Here is a 27,388-nt window from a genome sequence, read left to right as displayed (position 1 = left end):
GGTACATAGGGAATGTGGAACAAAGTGAAAAAGTTGAAATGAGTGTGCTTTTTCAAAATGAATAAATTGCAAATCTGACTTGAAAATTACAGTTTATAAATAAACAACATTGTATTTTTCAATAAAACTTGCATTGAAACGGTATTTTTTATTTTTGACAATAAAATTTCGATAAAAAAAGAATTTTTTTTTTTTTCATGAGTGTGTGTGTGAAATATATTCTAGCCGATTATATAAAATATTTTTGATCGAAAGAATCAGTAAATTAAAGGTTGACTAAATAAATAAAAAGATACTGAAAAAATAAACGAATAATGAAATAAATTATTTAATTAATGTATGAGGACAAATAAGTGAGTGAGTAAAAGAGTGTATGAATAAAAACATAAATGAATGAATGAATAAATAAGTGAATTACTAAATTAAGGTTTCTTAATAAAGTAATTAATAAAAAATACTTGAGAGATTTAATAAATGATTGAACAATTAAATAAAATTAGCTACTTCACTTTGCCCCATCCAATTTGCCACGCATGTACTTGTGTAATCGTAAAAAATATTTAAAATACTAATAAACTCAATATTAACTAAATAAATACTGCACTGAGTATTAGTAGGTCTCAATTTATATTTCAAATGTTAATCACAAGAACTTTATCATTTGATAATACTAAAAATAATTTTCGACTTACAACAAAATATTGCAATATTAGTATCAATTTTCGAAAATTGATTGAATTCAGAAGGATTTTCAGAAGTAATTTTTTTTTTTGACTGAAACAGACTACATATGCTACTACGCAGTTAAAATATTACTAAATAGGTGGCGTCAAAAACAGAGTAAATATTTCCCCATTTCACTTTGCACCGCTATTTCACTTTGCCCCACATTCCTCCACTATCTGAAGGAGTCAAGTATTTCAGAGGAAAATATCAATACTGCTTAATGAACAATTTTCCTGATGTACAGTGCTGGTAAAAAAAAAAAAAAAAAAAAAAAAAAAAAAACATCACCCCCGCATTTTCACAACAGTGGGATTATGCGAGAAGTTTTGGTCAACCGATTAACGATGAATGTATGTGAAATTCTGCAAAACTTATGAAATAAACATTTAACAGCAGGAATCCGATAATTGTTTACGTAAATTGGAGCTGTTTCCGGGCCAAGGCAAACTGCTGACCCCCTGCTCAATTTTCCATTTCTGACCTGCGTGTGAGTTTAGAGAAAAAAAAATTACTTAACCCCATGTCAATTTAAGTCTAATGGCAGAATAAAGGTTTTTAAATTGCTACTTACCAGTTTTGTCCTATGGCACGGAGCAGAATCATCCTGGAAAATGAGGTTTGGAATTGAAGTAAAGTGAGTCCGGATAGTAGGAAGCATTTCTCCTTGAAAATGCCAATATACACCTCAGCGTTTACTGTTCCTAGCACAAAGTGAAGCCCACCAAACTCCCTGATCAGAAATACATCCCCAACTCATCTAGGATACGGGATGCTTGACTGTGTGTTGAATGCAGTCGGAATGATATTCCTCTCCTTTGCGGCGCGGGTGATGCAATTTTTTTTGCCATCACTGTAGTTATTATTTTTAAGGATTTAAAAGTTTCATTTACTATTCTATACCCAAATATTTTTAAATTTTTATTTATTTATTTTTTTTTTGAGCAATCACATTGCTTATTGTTCTCATTTGACTGTTTTGGCGTCCTTAGATTTTATTTCCTCCTCCTCCCCCCCCCCGCCTCCCTCTGCAGCACCACCGTCGACTGGCCTCACGATGCTGCTCATCTAGCGAAAACCAGGTCTGCAGGTTGCGTCCATATCTTACACACACACACACACACACACGCATACATACACACCTACACACACACCCCTACACAAACCTAGACACACACACCTAGACACACACACATGCCGACACACTCATGCCTGCACACAGACACAAACACACACGCCTACATACACACAAACACGCGATTGCGAAAAACATAATTTGAATTCAAGATGTCAAAATTCAAATTAATATTTTTTTTTGGCTTTAAGAAAGTTTAGATAAAGGGTTTTTTTTTCGTAAGTAAAACGAGATAATATGTTTGATTGTTGAAAAGTCAATCGAGTAGAGTTCTACAGTTCTTCCTATATTTGCGAGGAAGAACTGCTATCTCTATCCCCAGTAATTTCAAAACGAACAGTAGTGTAAAAGAAATATAAGAGTAATTAAAATTAACATTACGAGTCTCTTAGCCGTGGATACAATAAAAGTAATACGAGCCGCTTCAAGCGCAACATGTCCTCGATCCTAAAATGAAATGAGGCTGAAAATTTATTTTCGAGGATGCAACAGACATACCGCATTAGTTACCGATCTGAGTCAGATTTCCGGGAGCAGGGTTTCTTAACGAAAAGTAAAAGTCTATACATAAATAAAAAATAAAAAAATCATTCTGACGTCATATTGAATGACGTGAATGACGCCACCAAGGAATGCCCTGTCACACCTTTGCCGTAAGAAGGAATGCCGAATTATCTGCAAATGAAGAATTCGTTCTCTGAAAGAGAAGAAAGCAGTAGAACTTGTATAGGTTTAATAAAAGCGGCATACTTTTCAGAAGTTCTATCTCTCTCCTTTCTTTCTTTTTTTTTTTTGCTTTCTTAAATATAAGATAGTGACCTGGTTTCAGTAGGTTTTTTTTTTTTTTTTTTTTTTTTTCGCAATTCAAATAAACTACAGGAAGCACTTCAGTCTCTCGCAAAATTGAAATGTTTTAACTCTTTGGCTGATTTCTTAAATTGCCGCCAAAGTGACATATTCAAGCTCTTGAACTGCGACTTCTGATACTTCTGGAATTATTTTTAACTAAAAAACATACCCAGCTTTGCCTGGTTCAGCAAAAATATTGAGAAACAATTTATACTTTCCTTTATTTATTTTTAGCTGTGCCTTGCAGTTTCACCCGTGTTAATAAGACAACAATGTATTTAAAAACTATTTTAAGTGCATCACGCTATGATATACAGTGGCTCCCAAAAATGTTGGTACACCTGCAACTTTCAATGAAATAGGCCCCTATCCCATTGGTTAGAATTAATATTTCGGAATAGGTATTTTATTATTTGATCTATGATCAATTTTTAACAAAACTACATGAAAAATTTCAATAAAATATTAAAACTTATTTTCTTTAAAATCAAAAACCAAAAAGTGCCGGAAATTTTATCTCACAAAAGTCTTAGTACACTTTAAAAAATGTCTATATATTATTAAATAATCGAACTGTTTATTAAGTTATTATTTTCAGAGTATCATTCAACATCCACAACAGCTCATGAACGTCTGAGAATAGATTTCAATGTTTTTTCTTTTTTTTTTTTTTTTTTCTCGTAATTTCTGAATAAACATTCAACCGCACTTCGAGTTTTACTGTTTCTAGCTCTCTTTTCGTTTCAAAACCGTACTTTCGTAATCTAGCCCTCCAGATATCTCTAAATATGTTACATTAAGTTCAAATCTGGAGATTGAGGAGTTATTTTCTAAACGTTCGGACAATTTTCGAGGAACTAGACGCAAACGTTGAAAACCGGGTGCTTCTTATCGTTATCTTGATAAAAAACGAAGTTGTTTCCGATAACCAATTTTTTGCTAAGAGTTTAAAATTGTTTATTTTAAATATTTAAATGAACAGCATGATTCATTATTTCATCAAAAAATTCCTAACTACCTAGTCCTGATTCTGATATGCACCCTCACACATGAACACCTTAACCGTCCTGATTAACTGATCCAACTAAGTTCTTAAGATTAAATTCCTCATTTTTTCTTCTATTTACAATTATACAACAATTTAACCAAAAATAATGAATTTATTTTCATCTGTAAGTAAAACGTCATTCCAAAACGTTTTGAGCTTATTTATCATTGGTTTTGCGACAAAAAGCGTAAGCTTTCTGTTTCTCGCAAGACCAACAAAATTTCTGTGGGAAGAGGTCCCATTTAATCCAGCTAATCAGAGAACTTGGAGAACAATTTTAGATGAACATTAAATGTAAAATTTTTCATTAAACTCTGCAGAAACTTTTACATCACTCAAATGTGTATTTTTCATAAATTTTTTAACTGTAAATCTCCGACCACGCTTTGTCAACTTTTCCGGTTGACCTTTTCTTACCTTGTTTTCCGTTCAATTATTTTCTTTTAAGCATTTTATCAAGCACTTTACCATATAATGGAATAAATTAACGAATTTAGAGACGTTTCAAACCAATTTACCGCTACTGGGAGGAAAAAATTTAAATTTCGAACGGTGTTGTTTTTTACGATCACCAGCCATTTTAAAGTAATAAGCAAAATATTAAGGAAGAAATAAACAAAAAATTAAAGCCAAATGACTTTTAAGGGTCAAATGATAAATTTAATCATGAATTTATTCGAAAATATTTGAGTTTACGATGACTTTTGTGGCTTGATATTTCTCTGTCTCTTCGTTTTTTTACCCATTTCAAAAAGAAGATATGTGTCAATATTTTGAAAAACTGCTGTGTTTTATTTAGAATGACATAGGAATCATGTAAAAAAATATTAGACCTCATATTCGACTTCAGTTTCGCGTTATTTTGGTTTTACTAAAAAATTTCAAAGTGTACGAACACTTTTGGGAGCCACTATACATATGATATATATATATATATATAGTAAAAAATTACAAACCCTTATCCACATCGATGTTTTCCGTTAAATAGGAAAATCTAAAAAAAAGTTTTTTTTTCAGTAAAAATATAATTTAAAACCCTTGATTTGTAATTAAAAATAATTTTAAAATTAGCCAATCATTAATGCTGAAAATCTTCCCACCTGCAGCCGGGTTCGAACCCGAGACCCTAGGGTTGCTGTCCCAGCGCTTTACCGACTGAGCTATTAGGGCAACAAAAGTTCGAGATATTAATGCAACAAAAATACATCATGAATATTATTGATTGAATTTATATTAATTACTGCTCCACCACTATTAATCATAGCGTGATGTTATATAGCCTATTGCCTTCCTCATTAAATGGACTATTCAATACAAAAAGAATTTTTCAGTTCGAACCAGCAGTTTCTGAGATTAGCGCGTTCAAACAAACAAACTTTTCAGCTTTATATTATTAGTACGGATAGATATAGCAGACAAAAAATATCCTCGGAAACTATCAAGAAGAAATTTTCGCAGTTAAAAATTGTTTAAGTTTGTTATGCATTGAACATTGATGTTAAATAATTTCTTTTTGAGAATTAGCAACAGAATTGATCTATTTGTAGAATCAACATAATTCTTAAGTAATGAGTCTAACTTGAATATAAGTGTTGCACGGTTTGTTTCAACCATTTTCAAAGTCTTATAAAAATGTAAACATTGAACTGGTTTTAACTTAAAATTGAAGTAACTATTTTTCTCTCTCATTGCTACTTTCATCATCGAATGTGCTTTGACATCATAGGAGCATTTAGGGGGACATTTGAGGAAGAGAATGATACTCCCAAGGAAATTCCTGTTACTTCTTTACTGTAAGAAAGAATTCTGAATTAATTACAAATAGGTACAAGAATGCGTTTTCTGAAAGAGAAGAAAGCAGTGGAACTTGTATGGGCAGAACAAAAGCCACATTCTTTTCAAAAGTTCCATCCTTTTTCCTTTTTTTTTTCTTTGGTTTCTTTTCTTTTATAAATACTGACCCAGTTTTTGTAGCTTCTTTTCCTTTCTTGTGCACGTGGAATATTTTTGAGAGCAGACGATTGTGTACTGTGAAAATATCAAATTAAAAACTTTTTTCGCATTTAAAATTATCTGGTTTCGAGATGAGAAGTGAAATATTGAAGTTTGATAATTTCTTTTTGAGAAATGGCAACTCAAGTTATTTATTTGTAGAATCTACAGCATAGGCGGCTGGTGCAACAAAAAAGTGGGGGTCAAAGGAAGTGCGGGTAGGGGGGCAGGTTAGGTGGGCGGTGCCCCAATAGCTGACTCTTTTTTATGGATTGAAGTTGAACGCTATTACTCTATTATTGATTAAATGACCTCCAAAGAAATAGGGACGCGACTTTAAAAATCTGGATGGATGGCTGCAGTAGACTTCATTCTTCCCCTATTTAAAGCTCCATTTTACTTTTTATGAAATAAAAACTTGAGAAAAGTATAAAACCCACACTTATTAAGTCAATTCTTCGGTCTTTAAACACGTAAATTGATTTTTTTTTTTTTTTTTTCATTTTTTGATCCAACGTTAATTTTGAACTTTGAAAACTGGAGTGGCAAAACTCCGATACTTTTAAAAGTGAGGGGGCAGTTTTCCCCTTGCCTCCCCCCTTCCTCATACGAGCTGCCTATGATCAAGAGAATTTTTGTTAAGTAATGGCTCAAACTTGAATATAAATGTTGCATTATTCCTTCGATCTTACTCCCTAGCTTGTAAAAATATAAACATTAAATTTGTTTCAAATTAAAATTTTAAGTAGTTATTTTGCTCTCTCACTGATATTTTCTTCGAGTGTGCTCTGACTTCATATCCAAAGACAAGAATGACGTCACAAGGTTTTCTTTTCTTTCTTTTTTTTTCTAAAATACTGACCTGGTTTTAGTAGTTTCGTTGACATTTAGATGAAATAACGTGAGTAGGTGCGAAATGATACTAACTTTTAATTTCTTTCAACCTTGAAGATGTGTCAAGCATTTATTTGAAACGTGATTGGCATTCTATTGGTAGTTTTACATCCTCTTCACTTTCTCGAATTGTTGAAAAATGTATTGATCACTTATTTTACGCATCTGCTTTGCACACTGATTACGACTTGCTAAAATGAAGGTATCAATGTCCATTAAGAAGAAGCAGGAATGGGAGAGCTCTCATATAAAACAACTTTTTCAATGTCATTTTTTATTTATACACAACATTTTTCAAGTTTTTCTTATGACATAATTCTTTTTCTACAATCTGTATTTGCAAATATTTAAAACAGTTGATTATAGTATTTAGCCATTACTACAAAACTACCTAATACAGGGGTTCCCGAACGCTTCCGATTCGTGGCACCCTATGAAGAAACGGAATTTTCTCATTGAAACTTTCAAGGCAACGGATAATTTTAATTCGGTATTAAGAATGATTGTTGCAAATTTGGAGCCTAATAGTAAGAAAGTGATTTCCAAAAGACAAATGATAACTTCGTATTGATAAAATGGGCATGGAGTAAGGATAACATTTTTGGTTTGTAATTTTCCTTCCTTTTTCGTGCTTTTCCCATGTTATTTTGGAAGGGAAAAATTCAAATGCACTTATAAATACATGTTTTCTGGCTCGTGAGACTCATCTTCACATAAGGTTTGACCCTCGGGTAAACACTGCCCTTGTCCTTTGCTCTTATACACATGTATTGATACTGTAGTTGGGTTTGAGCGCTCATTTTAAGAACATCTAAACAATGATACCACTGTTTGGGAAATATTTTCTTTAAAAAGAAATTATAATTGGATAATTTTGAACGAGTTGTTAAAATATTTAAATTACCTATACTCATATGTAACGAAAAAAAAGTGTCCTAGATCTAGTAAATATGACGCTAGCCACCACCACCGAGATTGGTGCGCTAGCTATTTAAGCTATTTACGTAGAAGTGGCAAAGTTGATAATCATTTCTACTTTCTTATTGAGCCCAATAAGGTGATGATATCGTTAAAGGATATTAAAATTGTGCTTCCTCTTGTACATATTATATCAAGAAAGACCAAACGTCAGCCAGATGTCTCTTCGTTCCCAAAGAATATTATAAAGAAAATTAATATTTGTTACAAAAGTTTACTTTTCTCTTATTGTTTTTTTTTTAATATAAATTATTATTATTATTTTGTTTCAACAGTATGCCCCTTATCCTGTAACAGAGTATCCCATGTTCGGGGCTACGATTGACTGATTTAGTGAAAGTGCGATTAAAATTAAGTAGTTGCAAATAATATTCATATTTAAATAATTTTAATTAAAGAGATACTGTTATAGTTTATATCCATGTCGAAACTAAGCTGATTAAAACAATATTTCCGACGCTACGTTCTAGTTTTTTTAGTGTTTAATGTATAAAAACTTGTTTATATATGTGGTATTGTTTTTCTAACCCATTATATAGCAATTTTAGGATAGAATTATGGAATTGGTTCATTATGAAAATTTTGGGGAGGGGGGCATAAAGATTTCGTTATGAGAAAAGGGGGGCACGCATATAAAAAGCTTGGAAACAACCCTTCAGTCGTTGCCAAACAAAACAAAAAATATTAAGAAAACAAAAAGAAACAGCAAAGTATCCTCAAAACTTACAGATAGTTATAGAAATTTCCAATGTATTGCTTTGAAAGTAAATCATTAGAAATAAGAAATGTTCGAAATATAAATAAAGTCTTTGAAACAGAGTCAACAAATGAAACTGAACAGGACTGAACAAATAAAACTAAATAAATTTAATTTACTGATTTATGCAGCAGATCTTCTATTCTGAACTTCACTCAAATCATTCATTGAAAACATGCGGGGCGCTATCTAACTTTCAGGCGCTTACTAGTGGTAAATACACTCACGCTGAGGATCACCACTTAAGACTCAACACGAAACTGAAGAATGCATATTGCTACTTAAGTTTAATGAGATTAATAAACTTCCATTCAAAGCAATATACTTCGTCGTAGTTAACTTAATAACGGATTAAAAGTTGTTTTTTCTCATTTCGCTTTTGTCAGTAATCACAAAATAACAACTGAGTAACTTCCGTTGAAGGTAGCCTTTGTGACAGAATATAACCCTTTCAGTACTTTTCACATTGTTTTTTATTACAGTTACTGCTTCGAAAATGTAAACATCATTGTATAGAGCCCTTAATATGCTTATTCGTCCTGGTTGAGCAACTTCGTCCTTTTCCAAATAATTTTCGCACTCCACTTCTTCAACATGAGTCATTTCATTTTCATCCATTAAAACAGTCAAAATTGCTTCTTTTATACCTACATCCGCGTAAAGTATATGGGTTCAAGAAGTTCTTTAAGAACTGAAAGAGCCTACTGTTCCTTTCTGCATTGATTTTATAACAATAGCTCTCTCTCTCTCTGGTTTGGCTTAGAGTGAAACCTTCACAGTAAGAACAGCGATCTCAAACCAAAATAAGTCTATTTTGCACAAAAACAAACTATTAGCTGTAATAATAACAATAGTAATACATTCTCTAAAACTATTTAGGTAATGTTTAAGGTTAAAATACTGCCAATGTTTTATAGGAAACTTTGAAAAAGAGCTATATTCACCGGCGCAGCGTGGGAAGACGGGGGAGGCGTAAAGACAAAAACACCCCCAGAAGCCTTACTTTTATCATTATTGACAATCCCCCAACACATGAGTTTTGCAAATGTACGAACTACTTTAATCAAAAGAACCACTCCAGAAGATAATTCTGGCTGCACTAGTGGATCCATTTATTACAGGGGCGTAGCTAAGGGGGGTTGGGGACAACCCCCCCCCCCCGAAACGTTAGTCTCAAAAAAAAAAGAAGAAAAGAAGAGGGAAGAGAAAGAAAGAAAAAGAAAAAAAATCAAAACGACTTCTTTTCTGAGTAACAAAGGTCAAAAAGTCACTTTGCTCCCCCCCCCCCCCCAATGCCATTGAAAATCTGCTCCATGAGTGACCCTCAAGCATAAAGACGCCTCCCTCTGCTGCGACAATTTTTTGATAATTGAGTGAAATTTGACACTTCGCTTTAGAAATGAGATTGATTTGTTAAATCCACCTATTTGCAGCCTTTCTTTGTCATAGCTTGTGCAAATTGTTTATTATGTTTAATTTTATGAGTCGTGGATTGGGAATATTGCATACAGTCAAATCTGTATATTTCGAATTTCGTATTAAAGAAAAAAATCGAGATAAAGAGGTTTTGAAATACGGGGGCTTTAAGAAACTTTTTATAGAAATTTGAAATATGATGGTGAAAATTTGAAATCGATACTAAAGCCAATATGGGCTCTTGATTAAAATTCCCCTTTATTAGTTTTGTAAGGTATTTATTCTATTATTACATTATTAAGTGCTTTACTGCAAGTTTAAGGAATCATTTTGACAGTAAAAGAAACTTTAAGCATATCTTTTTCAAGAAAAAGTCTTTTATTGCTTTTTGGTCCCTGATTTTTTTTTTTTTTTTTTTTCATTCATTATTTATCCTTTTGAGGTTAGCAATTGCAGCAAATCTAACTTGGCCAGTATTCTACGATTTTCCTTTTTTCATCACTTGAAAAAAACTTACTTTTTTTCACTCCTATCATTTCGGTGTTTTCTAAGGAATCACAATTTTAAGAAAGAAAGCAACCTAAGAACAGTACTAATCCAGATAACAGAGCGAAATGGCTTTTAACTTGAATGACCTTTAACCATGAACTTGAAATGTTCATCTTAACATGTCAAACCTGTGAATTTCAACCCTTTACTCTTCTTCCAAGAAAGTGTGCGAAACGACTGTCCTTTAGTTAATCTTACTGGAAAGCCTATTCGTGGAACTCATTTCTCCCATTTTTCATCTGCCTCCTCAGTTCTTGACAATTCCTCTGTTTCTGAGTTGAAGAAAATGTTTTTGTTTACTGCTTTCAAGATCATTGGGCTTCGAATCCGAAAATGATAGCATAATCGGAATTCGAGACGATAGAGGTTTTTGTTGGTCTGGTCTCGTGTGTGTCATAGGTCATAGTCAAAACGACCTTTGCTAACCAGAGTATCCATTGCAATCACTTTGATTTTTCAGCCAGTATTTCCTGCGTATTCCTTTGGAAGCGTACAGTCTGTTTAAAATAGTACATTCTAAGTGAAAGTTGTTGCATAATGAAGCGAGCAAGAACGATAACAAGCTTTTTTCAACCCAAAGAAAAAAATTAAAATGACGAAAAGTATTGCCTTAAAAAGAGAAAGTTAACGTTGTCTGAAGAAAACGAAGTACAGTCTGCAAAGCAGCATTAGTCCCATCAGACCCTTCTGAAGGTAATTTTATTTTAATTCAAAAGCAAATCTGCATAGCATTACATGAATAATATATTTAAAAATGAGATGAATCTAGATTATTTCTATTAGCTTGGTTCGGATTAAAAAGTAGAAAATAAAAAATACTTCTGCTTATAATCCCCGAAAATTGCTGTTGCTCTCTCAAATAGATATTTATATAAATTCTAAAGCAGCTAATAAAATTAAAAATAAAGACTTGAGAGGAGAACAGATGGTATGCATTTGAGCGAATAACTTTCTACCGCCTATATTTCTTCCTTAACTTTTTTTATTCAAATTCTATTAACTGCTTTAGAATTAGCATAAATGTAAATACATAAAAAGCAACATATAAATATAACGATATGAAAAGCAATTTCATTCTTTGCGGGTTAGAATTCAGGAAGTCTTTTTTTATTTTATTTCATACTTTTAGTGCAAACCAAGTTAGTAAAAATAGTCTTTATAGTCTGACCACCGATGAGATTGAAAGTCAAACATCCAGTTTACAGGCGGAAATGGAAGTATCTGTTAGCTTTCAGGGATGCCAGCTTTTGTAGATGTGTGTTAGGCCTCTAAATTAAGCAGTCACACTGAAATGAACGGAACACGCTCATCAGATATTTGATTTCCCCATGATTTGGATAGACTGGTTTTGACAAGACGCTGCTAGAAACTTTCACTTTAAATTAAAAGGAGAGAAAAGGAAAAGAAGTTGAATTTTCCATTACATTAAAAAAAAAATCTTTTGCTTTTGTTTTGTTTGACACAAGTATCGGAATTGGGGCCTCCCTCTTATTTTTTAATATTAAAAAAATTTACACACACACACACACACATATATATATATATATATATATATATATATATATATATATATATATATATATATATATATATATATATATATATATATATATAAGAAGAACCCCCCCCCCCCCGAAAGTCGGGTCTAGCTACGTCTCTGATTTATTAATAGTACCTTGACGACTGAGCCTCGCTCGGCTTTAAAAGAATTATTTTTTGTCAAATTGTGTTTTTATAAGGTTCAATACGTTTCCAAATATACTTGAAAAGCTTCATGTTAACGAAATATTATGTACTCGACCTTCTTATAACTCTAAAGTACCAAACAAAGAAGATTCTGAATGTAACTAAATCAACATTTTGCATTAAACTATCTGTTACGTTTATTTAAACTATACAATTTTCTCGTCAGTAATTAAAATATTTTGACCTTAGTTTTGCTATGGTGAAATCGGTTTTTAACCGAATACTTCCTTTCATACTATGATGCGTGTCACGATTTTATCCCAACCGAGATTTTCTTTTTAAATAAGTACTTTTAGTTTTTACGCCAGAAAATGCTACATACAGCATGATATCCATCAAAACTAATGATCCACAAACCATTCCAACAAATAATAACAACTGGGCAATTCCACGGTGTCAGACGTAGAATTTGCACGAAATTTACCAATAAAGGTTAATATTTTTCAGAGTTAAAATGGATGAACTGAGCCAATTTTTTTCTCAATACTTGTGTATGTAGGAACAATATAAAAACTTATAGAATTTCTGAAAAAATTCAAGCTATAAATATTAAAAATAAAAAACCTCATGGTGTCGGACGTAGATGAAAGGGGAGCTGAAAATTGACGTACGTAGAAAAAACCCAAGTTTCAGCTCAATGAACTGTTTTCAGATTTTTTGAACTACTTGAATGTTGAAAAGTAAAGCTGAAATATGAATAATTATTCCTTTTCCACCAAATTAATTCACGGATAAATAGCACAATTATTTTTCCCCTTGGTGTCGGACGTAGAATAGTTAGTGTCAGACGTAGAATGTGCAAAGCAGACAACATCCAACATGAAATAAACATCTTAAAAATCTTTTAACTTTTAATTTGTTTATGGAATTATATATTATGGTATTTTAAAGCATAAAAAAGGGGAACATATGCATAAGAGGAGTCTGTGCAGAATTTTCCCCAGAACTCCATTTTTGTGAAAAATCAAATAATTTTGTGAAAATTGAAATAATTTGAAACTAAAAATTTTATGCAAAAAGAATGTAGGGGGGGGGGGGGGGTCATGGCCCAAGTTATGTCATAGAACTTTGTCTACAAGGAATGTTTTTCAAGACATTTCTTTGTTTTCCTGACAAAATATAATTCTTCTGGGTGTTCTTGAAGGATTTTGGCGGGGGGGGGGGGGGGGGGGGGGGCTCGGGGGTCTCATTGCTTTTGGGGAGATGTACACCCCTAATGTATCAATATCTGTATACCATTCCAGGAAATTTGTATTTTAAGTCTTCACTCATAAAATAAGGAAAATACTATAACGAGAACAAGAGAAATTAGACGCATTTTGTCAAGTTTTTTTTTTTTTTTTTTTTTTTACAATCTCTATGTGAACAACAAAAAACTCAATCTCTAGGGTGAAAAGAAATGAAGATTGATTTGTAGAATTTTAATGAAGAAAAATCTAACTTATTAACAAATAATAAGAAATTTGGATGTTGGTTACAAATTGTTGAAAACGAAACTGAGCATTTCTAGGCACAAACAGGAGTTATTGTGAGTTCACCCAAAAATACCTGAGAGTTTTCAAGTGAAAACTAGGGAAGGGAGGAGTGTTATTTTTGAACTGAGAACCCTAATGCTTCTTAAATATTCATAATTTTATACATAACTACTTTAATTGCTATTGATAAACATATGAGACTCATTTCTTATTTTCAGATATTTTCCCCAGTCAAAATATTATGTATATATTCTTTAAATTTATGTTATGTAAAATATAAATATAAATACATAATTAGGCATGAATAGCATGTATGAATTATTTAATTTAACCAGGAATTTTCGTATACTTATAAACCCAGTTTCAGTTAGGAAAATATTGGTGTCGGACGTAGAATTTATCTGACCATTCATTTAAGCATAACTAGTTTTTTGAAATTTAATTTAAATGATTATTTTTAATTGCATATAAAATCTTTATTTGCATACAAAATATTTTGTAAAAATCTCCACTCAGTTTTACATAATAAAAACTTTCAGCCAATTTGGTGTCGGACGTAGAATTACAAAAATGCCTTATATGAAAAAATCCCTAAAAATTAAGTTTTGCAGTTAAAGTGCAATTTTTTTGTATATAACTCTTCTAGAGAGTTCTGAGAAGCATATTTTAGAGAGAATATTTGAAAAATGCGACAATGTAAGTATCAAACAGCCATTCTTAAGTCGTATAAAAAAAGTTACTCGTAAGAACATGATCATAACAACCTGATTTGAAGCCTCAGAACTCTAATTAATTTTGCTTTTGTTGCATATTTTTGTTATTTCCATACACTTCAGATAATTACCTTTCTATTGATACCAAAATTGTGAGAAAAAGATTATTTTAAAATTCTGCCACCTTTTCCCCTTTTCTGTGGAATTGCCCAACTGTCTTAACAAAACATAAAGAATCTCAAGACATACACTTCTTCGAAATAAAATTTAGATGCGTGATTTTAAAAACATGTTAAACTATTTGAAGTGTAAAAAGAATATAAATAAATAAAATAAAATAAAATAGGATGGTCAAGCAATAGTTTCACTTAAAAAAGAATAAAATAATAGTTTAAAAAAACTAAAAAACACGCTTTCGTAGCAAAATGAACTAAAAAGTGAAAAATTATCTTTGGATGATAGTAGTTGACCAATCACTTAATTTTAATGTAATACGAAAAGCGTGGGGTGCTTGCTGTCTATTTACATTTTTGCTTGGACAACAAATGGCAGAAATTCAAGACAACTGATAAGAAGCACCCCACGCTTTTTTGTATTACATTAAAATTAAGTGATTGGTCAATTACTATCATCCAAAGATTATTTTTCACTTTTTAGTTCATTTTGCTACGAAAGCGTGTTTTTTTAGTTTTTTAAACTATTATTTTATTTTTCTGTTTTTTAGTCTTATGTTGGAGAATTATCAGGCAAAATTGCAATTACTTCTTTTCGTAAAAGTTGAATTGAAATTATTTATAAAACGAGTGCGAGGCAATATCTTAAAGTTAAGACAAGGGCACCCCGATGGAAAGCTATTGTGAGTCATCGATGTATGTTTGCGGAAATCATATTTATATTGCTTTGAAAATTTGAGATGCATTTGAATAAAAGTTTTGTTCAACAATGGTCTGATCAGCAATGAATTTCCAATGAAGGCTCACCTAAATTTTGGTATGAAATTAGTTAAAACAATTGTATTTCATGTTCTAATTACCTTGGAACATTGGAACAAATTTTATCTGATGCAGAAAAATTAAAGGTTTTTATAGATATTTTTAAATAATTTTTGCAAGTATTTTTTAATGTATTTTTTTTAAATTTTTCCCTTTTCACATTGTCGGATTTATGCCAAAATATTGATTAAAATTGGAGGAAACTCACAATTAAAAGAGTTAATTAATTAATTTGAGTATAGAATATTGCATTGTCATCGGGTCTGATATCGCGTGCCAAATTTCAAAAGAATCCGATCGCAGGAAGTGGGCGAAATTTGAGCTGCAAGATTCCATTACAAGATACATACATACATACATACATACAGGTGAAGCTAATAAAAGCGTGTTAAAAAAAATATTAAAAAACTGTTTTTTGTAAAAACTCGCGTTTTTACAGAAAAAACACTGATGTAGATGAACTTAGAATGCAAAACTACAATTAAATCCAAAATTTCATCCAAATCGTTAGAGCCGTTTCCGAGATAAGAAATATATATATACCCACAAAAATTGCTCGTTTAAAGATATAAGATGTAAGAAAGGTCCTACTCAAAGGTGAAGAGAGGGTAAGCGCTTGGGAAACTTTCGTATGAAAAACGTTACTTTAGGGCTTCAGAGAAGGCTTGTTCTGACGTATGTTCAATATGGAACTCACCCCGAAAATATTTTCTGGCCGGGTACGGTCTAGTATGTAAGGGTATGACCGTAGAAGAAACAAAATGTAGAAATGAATTACAGGACATATTCTTTTCAATATGTATCATTGAAACTAAACAAGTAAAAAAATGAGTAGCTTAACAACAATTTTTATGCATTACTTTATAAAGGGACTTACTTTTAATCGAAACCTATTGAGATTGAAATTCTATTTTCTTTCTTTATTTATTTATTTATACAGAGCCACAGAGCCACGAAGGCCCCTTGAAGTTTTTTATTCAAAAGGATAGAAATTTGATTTGCTTTTCCATCGTTGCACAATGGGGTCGTTTCCAAAATTTTAAAAGTATTTTTTTCTGAAAGAGCATGCTTAAAAACATAGGATCTGACCATTTTTTAAATAATTTGCTTAAGTTTAATATTAAAAAAAAAAAAACTTTAATCGGTGCGTTTTCATTGTTTACTCTTTTGCCGATGACATCACAATGATGAAATGCCATTCACTGTTGCCATTCACAGAGCAAAATAGTTAATTCGCATCTTTACTCACGTGTATTGACAACGATATGGTTAATATCAAGCGTAGAGCACAATATTTAATTCGCTTCTTGTTTACCATAACGTGGAATCGCGGTAGAAAGATGTGGTAAAGTGCATCATTTGTGACGTCATAAAGACCACGCCTTGTTTCCCGAAAAATCGGACATTTTAAAAAATAATTTAAAAAATAACTGTTGGGAAAATGAAAGCATCTTCTGTGTCCATGTTTTTTGAGCAATCACGATTGCTTATTGTTCTCAGTTGACTGTTTTTGACGTTCCTATCATTTTATTTTCCCACCGCCACCCTCCGCACCATCACCGTCGACCGGGTCCTCACGATGCTGCTCCTATAGCGAAAGCCGTCTCCAGGTTGCGTCCATGTCCTACACACACGCGCATACATACACAACTACACACACACATGCACTCACATACACATACACACAACTACCCACACATTCATGCCTGCACACAGACACAAACACATATGCCTACACACACATACACATACCCCGCCCCCCCCCACACACAAACACTCATACACACAACTACCCACACACTAATGCCAGCACACAGACACAAACACACATGCCTACACACATGCACATAACCCGTACACACAAACACATACCCCCACACACAATCACACAGGCTTACATACACACACTCGTGATTGCGAAAAACATAATTTGAATTCAAGATGTCAAAATTCAAATTATTATTTTTTTTTGCTTATTGTATCAATTTTAGTGACTAAAAGTAGTACCTTTGACTGAAGGGAACAACTCCATTGTAAGCATATATACAACATCCACTGACTGTAGTTTTGCCTTTGATTTGGGTTCATCAGTTCCAAATATCCATAACAGCTACATACACGGGTACTTTCCTGAAGTTAACGCTTTCCAGCTTGGTGAGCTCACGGGGGGAGGGGGGGGTGAAACTAGTCTCTGGATGCTGTAACTGAGGTTCAGTATGTACTACAGAAGATGATTGGTTTTATCATTTTTTAAAAACGACTTTTTTCCTGATTTTATGAACAACATTTTACTTGCCCTTATTGCAAAATTATAATTTGAGCTGTAAGAGTTTTCTGTTTCACGTTTAACGGCTTAAGAGTCTCAACTCAACAAGCTATAGTATGCCAGACATACCTTACACAGCACCTTAGGGAAAAGCTATATTCCTGGCGTTCCTTTGATGAAGAATCAAGTCCCATTAGTTTACATTTGCAAAATAACAAAATTTATTCTTAGTGTAGATCCGCTTTGAAACGCTTATTTTTGTCAGTGACCTTGATTAACTAGTTCACCGTTTTAAGCCGACCCCGTAAGCCCTGTAAGGCGTATAATTTGTTTTTAATATTACCAAAAATCAACCTGCTTCAGAAGATTTAAAATATTTCCCCATTTTTCATACAAACGAAATTTTGAACACGAACTGTATATTTTAAAAACATATGAATATACAGAAGTTATTCAAAATAATAACGCTTGAAAAAGTTGAAAAGATAATAGCGCAGATATGCATGACGGATCGTCGTTCCTTGTTTGCTTACGGATTTGATTAATTATTAATTTGAATTACATGGAAAACGTTGAGTTTTATGGATCACATTATGCGAGTTGCTATTTTCCTCTCCATAAAAAGTATTTTTTCTCAGAAATTTCACATTGATTAATTTAATTTTTGCACATAGAATAGTGGTTTATTCTAAAATACTTAAAAAGATTCCAAGAGCTCACTGTACAGTGTACATGCAGAACAGTTGATGAAACTTTCCCGTCCGGGAATTCAAATTCTTGTAAAACGTAATAGTGATTTATTGCAATGGGGTTGTTTCCTTCAGTCAAAAGTACTACTTTTAGTCTCTGAAGTTAATAGAATAAGCAAAAACAATAACATAAACCCCGAAAATACTTTCATTTTCCAAACGGTTATTGTTTAATTAATTTTTTAAAATATCCGATTTTTCAAACAAGGCGTGGTCTTTATGACGTCACAAATGATGAGCTTTGCCGCGTATTCCATTGGCACACTGAATGTTTGGCCTTGCTGTCTTCCGCGTTTCCACGTTATGATAATAAAGAAGCGAATTAAATATTGCGCTCTACACTTGCTATCAACCATATCGTTGCCAATACATGTGAGTAAAGAAGCAAATTAAATATTGCTCTCTAGTTTATGGCAAGAGTGAATGGCAATTCATCATTTGTGATGTCATACGTAGAAGCGTAAATGAAATTGCACAGATAAAAATATTTTTTTTTAAATATTAAACTTTGTCAAATTATTTAAAAAATGGTTAGATCCTATGTTTTTAAGTATGCTCTTTCAGAAAAAAATACTTTTAAAATTTTGGAAACGACCTCATTCAGAAAAATATCTGTTTAAAATAAGCGAGTTTAAGAAATGTTATACACATATGGTAGAACCTTTCAATAAGAGACACTAAGGAAGGTGACTGAACATTTTGTTCTTTAAATAGAGGTGTGCCTTCTTCGGAGATATTTGAGTTGATGCATGCAACGTATTATCTCAGTATAATTTTATAATGAACGTAAATTATTAGCCTTCAAGACTAGGTTCTGAAAATATAATTTAGAATCAGAATTGTTCAAATCACAAGATTTTACTTGGAACTATTCTTCTTAAAATGAAAATTTGGTCAAAAATTTGGCAACGGCAAAGTTTCGTAACTTACAGAAATTGTTTTAAAGTAATTCGATGGATTTGTTTGATGTTATTTAATATACAATGCGACGCAAAAAAAAAAAAAAAAAAAAAAAAAAAAAAAAAAAAAAAACAAGAAAAGTCCACATATCAAATTTTCTATTGAACGCTTGTTATGCGCCGTGAATTATGAGACTTCATGAATTTATTGCTGAAAGTGAAAAGCATGCATGCATATTTCAGCAACGATTTTAGAGTGCATTCTTGCTTCTTTGTACATAATAATGGCAAATTTTCATCAGTTAATTTTCAGACAAAAAATGAGCCTTGAACTCAAGGGAATTAAATGTTTCTTATTTACGTATTTGTACATTAAGTTAAGTACATTTTCCTTGTTAATGCCCTTAAATCAGATACAAATGCATGGAGATCCCAATTCAAATGAATGAAATGTTCATTCAGAAAAAATGTTCCTCAAATAGAAGTGTCCATTTTTGAAGTTGTCCTTTAAAGGATGTACTTCTGTACATCATTGCATTTTTAAAGAAGGATAATTCCGTTTGTTTTTGAAGATTTGCTGAAATTTTATTAGCATTTTCTGAAATTTTATAAGTAATGGTCTGAGACATTTAATAAAAAATATTTTTAAAATAATTCGAATGTAATTAACTCCTCCAACCAATTCTTAAAAAGAGTTATTAATTAAAAATCTAACAACTATTTCGTTTAAAACACAGACCTCAAAACTTTCATTTAGGAAATGCTAAAACAGAAGGAAATCACATTGTGTGCAGTAAAAATTCCTTTTATTCATACCGATGAATGACTTTTATAAATAAATATAGCTTTTATAAAGGCAAAAGTTAACAATGAGTAGTGTGTGTGTGTTTTTGCTTTTATAAAACGATCATTTCGTTCCGTTCATATGCGTACAAACTTCAAAGTAGGACATGATTCGGTTTTAAATAATAATTGTTGGATTCAATTGTAGCTTTCTAAGTAGCTTCCAAACTTTTCAATTAATAATTTGGAGCGTTTATAAGATTGTCTTTCGGCTAAAACTCTAATTCGTAGCAGTACATATCAGTGGCGGCTCGTGCCTTAATTTAGTGGGTGGGCCCGCAGTTATGTTTATGGGTCATTCTTCAAAAAGTGTAATTTTTCTGTCACACGGCTTTTACAGTAAAAACGTTAGGGAACAATTCATTTAACGATGATTTTTAATGTCATCAAAAATATATCTATTTAAACCTGGCAACAATTTTTTAATTTCTTTTTTTTTTTAGAAAATTTTTGGTTCACAACCTTCGTGGCGTGTCATACACCTTGTGTGACTGTTTTTGTTGCTTAATAACTTGTTTAATTAAAAGCAGTGATGTTCCCATCAATTTTCCTGAGGGTATACTCCCAGTAATCTACTAAGTACAATTTGTGTAACGTGAACATATACATAGTATCATAATATGAAAATTTATGATTTTTATTTTTGTTATTTATGAGTAAAATAATTGGAACTTAGCTGGGCCATTGTTTATGGTTATTTCTAGAAGGTAACACTTTCTTGTAAGAATGGAAAAAAAAAGAAAACAAAAGGTTTCGAAATTGAAAAATATTTGCGTTCAAAAGTTACGTTTTCTGGAGAATGACCCTTATATGTTTACACAGATAAAATGATGAAAACAATGGTTGGTAAACTAATGCTGAGGAACATAAAATGATACTTAAATCAGTAATACAAACTTCAGATAGCCCTACAAAATTATACCACTTGATTTAATACTCCCAAACCTGTTTTTGTGCGGTGGATAAAAACCTCATAAAAACAAATTGTTCGTTTTAAAGATAACTTCGTTCATTTTAAAAAAAACATTTTGTCTGTTTCATAAATAATTTCGTCAATTGAGTCCCAATCTGCTTGAAATTTTCATATGTCGCGGGAAAAAAAATCACACAAAAAAATTGTACAAAAAGAAAGACCGCACAAAAACAGGTTTGTGTGTACATAGATTATACAGGGTGTTCCGTTTTAACCAACAAGACCTTCTTTTTTGCAACTGTTTGTCCAAGATGCATACTTCTAATTGCAAAAATGTTCAAAATCAGATGCAAGGGTAAGGAATTGAAAGTTTGAAGCAAAAATAAGAATGAGTCAAATGATACAAAATTCAATTTTTTTTATACGGGCCCTAGGTTCTCTAACTTATATTCAGGGAAGTCATCACCATTAAAATGTAATTCCAGCACAAAAAGTTTGACATTAGTACGACCAATGTTCACCCTGATATGAAACGCAGCGTTTCGTGACTTACACCACTTCACACTCACTGTCAATAACACCTTTTGAGGGAAAATATAGCAGTTTAAAAAGGCTTAAAATTTTTGTGTGCAAAACTGGTTTTTCAAATTGATTAATGTTTTATAGTGTTTTCGCGTATCACAGCATAAAATTTGCATTTGTTTTTGAATAGCATTAAAAAACATAAATACTTTGTTTTTTAACTTTGACAACCTATCATTCTTCTGAAAGGACGATAAGTTCCTATCTCATTTCTATCTGGTCCCTTAAAACTTTAAACTCGAATATCTCCCTGAGTTTTGGTCGCATAAATGTCAAATTGTTTCTGTTAGTAATATATTTCAATTGAGATTATTTCCCTAAATATAAGTTAGGAGACCTAGGGTCAGTATAAAAAGTTATTTTTAGTTTTTGACTCTCTTTTTTTTTTTTTTTTTTTTCGCTTTAAACTTTTAGTATCTTAACTCTGCATCTGATTTTGAACATTTCTGCAATTGGAAGTATGCACCTTGAACAAACAGTTGCGAAAATGAAGGTCGTATCGGTTAAAACGGAACACCCTGCATATTTTAAATGAAGCACTCGGCTTCCCTTAAGCGATCGAATTGATAATAATATTAACAGCAGTAATAATAATAATATGTTGTAATAAAAATATTAATCTCATCAACTGTGCCATTCCCCTCCCTCCAAGAGGGGTGGCACACCGTGAAACATTAAGGAACCAGACTCTCAAAAAGAGAAAGACCCCTTACCACTAAAAACACACTTGTGAAAAATGGTTTTGCTTGGTGAATTAAATTATTTTCAGGACAGGCATAAAAAGGTATTCAACAATACTAAAAAAAAAAACTTTAATTACAGTATACGCATCTTGACATAACAATTCAAGCAACTTTAAAATTAAAACATGGATAACTGACAAATAGCATCTAAAAGGTCCGTCTGAACAACAACAAAAATAAGTAAATGAAATAAAAGAAATAAACATAATATTTCTATTGCTGCATTTTTTACTAATCGACTTTCAAATTTAACTTATGTTTTATCATCATTATTAAATAATAGTTTTGAGTAAGAGTGGTTGAAAAATTAATTACGGTCACACATATACCCTTAACAAAATATTTAATCGACTAGTTATAGGCACATTAGCTTGAAAGGATCTTGAATATTTTAATTAATGTCAAAACTATACCTATCCTATATGATAGAAAAAAAAAGCTAAGGTACGTACCAATAGAACTGCGATCTGATGAAAAAGAGTAATGCAATTTCTACAGTGTCTCTCGACCTTTTTTGACATGTGGGCCTGCAAAAGCTTTTCAAAAAAATTCACGCGGACTTGTGCTGTTTTCTTGTTAACTTGTAAAAAAAAATGTTCGCGAACCATTAAAAACTAATGAAAAAAAAAATACGAACAGCTTAAGTTTTTTCCCCCTTCCTTTTTTACAAAGTAATAATAATAATAATAAATGAATAAGTAAATATATAAATAAAACTCTATTAAATAACTGCTACACAAGTATTTAAATGTTAAGACAAGAAGTAACTATGGTCAAAAAAATGGACATAATTTTTAAAAAAGCTACTGAGAAATCATAGAAAATTATGAAAATTAATCTTAAAACTGACGTAAAAGATTAAGTGTTGGATAATATTATCATTAGGTATTAGTATGAAGTTTCCTTTCTTTTCCTTTTTTTTATTTTTTGCGTGGACGACCAAAAAAATCTGAGGATCAGCCTTTTTTTTTTTTTTTTTCCGGTGCGTCAGACATCGGGCTGCTCTACTATTCGAAAAGAAAGTCCTTACACAGAAATTTTGAGAATAAGCATCTCTAACTCCAAAAACAAACAAATAACTAAAAAAATTATGCATGCGTTGTAAAACAAATGTACGGAATCTCATGAAACCGGCAATCTCCATGCCTTATATATATATATATATATATATATATATATATATATATATATATATATATATATATATATATATTAATAAAAAAAAAAGAAAAAAACAGAAGCGGAACGGTATGATAAAAGGTTTTCCCTGACACATGGGCATGGGCAGCCGATTCTCTGCCCTTTTACATGTTATTCTAGTGAGCGACGTTTCTAGACTCTTCTCCGCTGACCTCGACTCTTCCCTCCAAACCGCTATAGACAACTACGATTTCGTTTGGGCTCGGCGAATTTTGCCCACCCTTGAGTTGCAATGAATTCCTTCGGGTGTTATCACCCGCCGTTTTGCGCTTTCTAATTCAGTCATTGCGATTGGCTAAGGGCAGAGGCGTGACTCTTAGTTTCGGGGGCAGCTTCACGCGAGCCCGCAGCTCCCAAAACTGTGCACAGCGCTAAAATTAATGGGATTTAAAAACTTTCTGGTTATGTTTAGAGATATGCGGAGAGGGGGGTGGGCTAGATGTTTAAAATCTGTTGCGCGCCTTACTTTTTACTTTTTTTAACTGAAACACAAAACGATATTTTTGTTAATAATGTATTTTATCAATTACAATTTTTTGGGTGGGCCGGGCCCACCCTGCCCATAGCGACGAGCCGCCCCTGGTACATATGTTCCATACTAGAATTACTGTTGCTGCTAGATATTTAAGTTGGTTAAATAAAATAAGTATTAATTATTTTGGTAAATAAATTTATTTTTTTGTTGCAGCCCTGATTTTTTTTTAAAAATATCAATTAGTATTTTTTTTCCATGCTGATAAAAAGAACAAATAGCTATGATAAAAGAATATACGTTATTGTTGCCGTTTTCCCCTCGTTTAGATAGAGGTAGAAATTAATCCATCCAGTAGGAAACTGGGCTATGAGATAAGGAATTCAACCGTTAATTGCCTTGACAGTTGCTTTCATACTTAGCTGACCAGTTCTTTATTTTCTTCAGCATTGTGAATGAGATTGTTTCCAAACCTAAGAGTTGCATTTCAGAAAAGGTTAATGCTGTACGTAACACAGCTTGAATTATGATTGATTAAACGCAGAAGGAATAGTTTCTTACTCATTTTCGCATTAATTCCTAACTTAAGGCAGTAAGTACTTCAGGGGTGGGTTTTTAAAGTTGCAACCATTTCCGAATTTTTTTTTTCAAAACTATTCCAAAAAATGCTTTTTATAATACTTTTTTTCTGAAAAAATATTATTGCTATTTTATTTTTATTCATCTATTTATTTATTTTCAATTTCACTTCAAAAAGGAAATTATAATTATTGAAGAATGGCACAAACTCAGTGCTTTATCTGCAGTTTCTATTTTTATTGTAGTTATTGCAAACATCCTTTCTTTCAAAACAATAGTGTTTTATTCCAATTTGTGTACCTGACGCTAGCCAAAACATCAAAATTCTTGAAATTTGAAAGTGCCAACATATCTTATAATTAACAAAAAATATGAATTTAAGAAGCATTACTTGGAATGCGCGTATAATAATACAAGTATCTATTATTTTGAGTTGTCAAAAAGTCATTGAATATTTAACGGGGGTGAGGTTATATAGTGTACACATCAGATTTCTTTCCTTAAATAACTAGTCATTTTTTGAATTTACTGATGTTGATGCCCTTAAAGCTTGATGCCCTTGTTTCAAAAGTCTTTAACAGTTGATTCTTTCGGCTTCTTTCTCAAAATTCAAAACTTCGTTTTTGTTTCTTTCGAAAATTTTCTTCTAAATTTCAGAAGTTTTGTGTCTTTTATTGTTCAAGTAATTTTATACTTTTGGTTTTTTTCACTCTCTATGATCTACAAAACTATCGTTTGGCGCAGTGTGGCCTATTTAGGCTCTTGCGCCATTAAAATCAATAGAACCAACCAACTAAAGCAGCACTCCCTCATTTAAATAAACTATTATGACAAAAATCAGTGGAAAGTACAAATAAAACCAAATTTTACTGGGCATGTAGATTTTACGAGAAATGTGTTTGGTGAAACCCTCCCCGAAACAAAAGTCTGGTTGCGACCCTGGTCCTAACTTATTACTAAATTAGATTTCACAAACAATGTTATGCTTGCGAAACGTTTCTTGCTTTTTTTTCCTTTGTAGCTTTTTAAAAAAAAATAAAATCTTAATATTTTGTTTGAATTTAGGCTAGTGTTTACTGGAAGTAGGTTAGCAAAAATGTATTGGAAATACAATATAAATCTCAGCAAAAATAGATAAACTAGTTAAAGTTAATACGGTAAACATTCTTTCTCGATAAAGCGCTGATTTTCAGGATTCGTTACAACGGTTCTCTACTTAACATTTTTAGCGAACTGGTGTAATTTCGTTTGAGTTTTCAATTCATTCACAAAAAAGAAAAAAAAAGAAAATATAAAATACATAGCATAAGCTATGCTTCAAGCAATATCTTTCGGATATTTGCGGAATGAAATTTACAAACACGATTTAAAAAATGCTAGATTTGTTCAAGCAAGTAATTTAAAAAGACGAACTTAATAGCATGTATATTTTACAGGACCGAAAAAAGAAAATAAATCCAAATTGGTTAGTTTGAAAAGTGTTTTGAATGAAAAATTTAAAAAACAACAATTTCCCATGATTCACGTAGAAGCCTACTCTTTCAAGACCATTACGAAACGATGCTACTTTTTTTTTCTTTTTTTGCCATTTGAAAGCTTTTAATTCCATTGAATTCAACAATGCATTCAAAAGTTTTAGAAGTTATACGCATAATCCCATTTTAAATTTTGAGTCATTTTATCTAATAAGTTGGGTTTAGCAATGGGATTCAAATCATTTTTAAAAACTGGAATGTTTTGAGGTTTTTTGTTTCGGAAAACTGGGAGGAACAGTGATGAATTACCTAATGCCAAGCTAATTCATGAGCTTGAAACAGAAGAAAACTACTTTTTTGCTTCAGATATTTTCTTTTAAATAAAAAAAAATATTTTTTTGCTAGAAAAATGCTCTGAAAAAATATTACTCATTTTGGAAACGATATTTTGGAATTGAATTTAAGAACTTCCCATACATTTTTCTTTCTAAATGCATAATTTTTCTTTCTTCCGCAAAAAAATAGTACCTCCTACCATCCTATTTTATTTTATTTTTTACGGGGAAAGGATTTTTTTTTATTTTGCAAGCATTTGTCGTTGATTTTTTAAAATCTTATCACTTTTTTTTGTCTAAAAAAAATCTAAACGTCAAGTTCTTTGCATGGGCTGTTTTCTCAGCATAATGAGAGAGAGTCTGTAACATAAACACATTTACAGGATGTATTGTAAAATAAACAAGTTTATGTGGTGCATCAAGGCAAGATGAATACTGTAAAATGAACAAATTTACTGAATATACCAAGACAGGGGTTGTCAAAATAGGTGCCACGGCACCCTGGGGTGCCATCGGAAGAGCGGAGGGGTGCCGCGAAATGTTCATGTTATCAATATATACGTTAGATGAGTTTGGCAAATAAGGTCGTTTAGACTAATAATACCATCCCAGGTTATCAAATGTGGATATTGATATTAAATACTCTTTCAATTAGTTATATAATTTGATAGTACTTTGGGGCGCTTTTAGCTTCGACTCTGCTTGAAGTAATCTTTACCCAGAGTTTTCCTTTTTCGGGCCCATGTTCTTAATAAGGCTTTTCTTTACAAATACTGTTTAGAAACCAAATTTAAATTTTCAATTGGTTTACTTTTTTTAGTTTTTATGTGTCATCTGTTGAATATGCAAAAGCTAGATTGATATTAGGTTTTGAACCTTAGGGTTGCCTTATTTGGCACCCTTACGAACTTGCCTCAAATAATGGAGATGGATTGAGGTGCCGTCAAAAAACTCTTATTCTTCAAAGGGTGCCGCGAGTAGAAAAAGTTTAAGAACCTTTGCATCAAGACATTATTGTAGATGTTGAATAGACGAAGATTTTAAATGAGGTTAGAGTAGTGGCAG

General features: G+C 31.9%; 1 protein-coding gene across 1 annotated transcript in view; it reads left to right on the top strand.

Moving 5' to 3' along the window:
- The window catches only part of LOC129224791 (uncharacterized), a 226,383-nt gene that overhangs the window by 153,952 nt on the left and 45,043 nt on the right, over positions 1-27,388 (top strand). The gene's annotated exons all lie outside the window — the stretch shown is intronic.

The sequence above is a fragment of the Uloborus diversus genome, chromosome 6 (assembly GCF_026930045.1).
Source record: "Uloborus diversus isolate 005 chromosome 6, Udiv.v.3.1, whole genome shotgun sequence".
NCBI lineage: Eukaryota > Metazoa > Arthropoda > Arachnida > Araneae > Uloboridae > Uloborus > Uloborus diversus.
Note: the sequence above shows the minus strand (reverse complement) of the source record. Positions and strands in the feature narration are given on the sequence as shown.